The following is a 1192-nucleotide window of genomic DNA, read 5'->3' as shown; positions in this document are numbered from 1 at the left end:
ACAAAGAGCTGAGCCCAGGCTGGAGGTAGGAGCGGTTTAATAACTGAGCTCGGCTCTAAGCTCGGCTCTAAGCTCGCTGAGCAGCTCAGCTGTTCAAGGGCTTAACTCCCAGCGATCCCAAGAAACTCCCAGGGATCCCAAGAAACGGCTCAGGTAAAGTCCTCCCAGGCACCAGCCCTTGAAACTCCGCTCGGGAAGTTTTATTCCTTGGAGTTCCTTGGAATTCCATGAATTATCTCAGGATCCAGGGCAAGTTGGGGGGTGCGGGGTTGGGAACTGAAATCCGGGAGCGGATGCGTTCCCCTCCCCTGGAATGTTTTAAGGAGTGCGAGTTCATTATCCAGCAGCACATTCCATTTGCAGATGTAGCTCCCGATGTTCTTCCCGGTTAATAACTGGGAATTGATTGGAAAAGAGAGGTCAGGCGGCTTTCAGAGCACACAAAGCCCAGCCTAATGGGGCTCCCGAAGAGCTGCGCTTCCATCGGCAATTCCAAGGGTGGTTTTATGGGAATTCTGCAGGTTGGGATGAACAGGGTGTGGCGAGTTTAGTGTGCGACAAAAAAAGGGAAAAGCCCGGAAAAGCAGGAGAGAGTGTAATGGGAAAGAGCTCAAAGATCAAATCCAAGCATTCCCAAAAATTCATCAGGATGATCCAACCTGTCTGCAGGGGCTCCCTGTGGGAATGTCACCGGGATAGGAGAGGAGGGGAGGGAAGGGAAGGGAAGGGAATCGTGCAAAGCAGGGATCGCACCGGAGATTCCCCACTTTTCTCCCAGTTACTTAAGACAAATCCTAAATTACCGAGGGAAGACATGGCTGGGAATTGGCGGAGCTCTTCTGGAGTCTCCCACTCTGGAATTCTCCAGCTCAGGAAAACGACCTTTGGAGGGAGAACAGGAGCTTGAGTAAGACAGGAACTGGGGAAGGAGAGGCCAAGCGACGCCTCCTGACTCCATCCCAAAGGCAGGCAATGAAATTCCCGGCTTTCCAGTGGGGGGTCAGGAGAGCAGGAGGCTCCCGGGAGTGTTGAATCCATCCTCGAATCCATCCCTCAATCCATCCTTGAATCCATCCCTCAATCCATCCTTGAATCCATCCCTCAATCCATCCCTCAATCCATCTCCAATCCATCTCCAATCCATCCCTCAATCCATCCCTCAATCCATCCCCAATCCATCCCTCAATCCACC

Source organism: Corvus brachyrhynchos, unplaced genomic scaffold (genome assembly GCF_000691975.1).
Source record: "Corvus brachyrhynchos isolate BGI_N302 unplaced genomic scaffold, ASM69197v1 scaffold5, whole genome shotgun sequence".
Lineage (NCBI taxonomy): Eukaryota > Metazoa > Chordata > Aves > Passeriformes > Corvidae > Corvus > Corvus brachyrhynchos.
The sequence above is the reverse complement of the archived record's forward strand: the minus strand, read 5'-3'. Positions refer to the sequence as shown.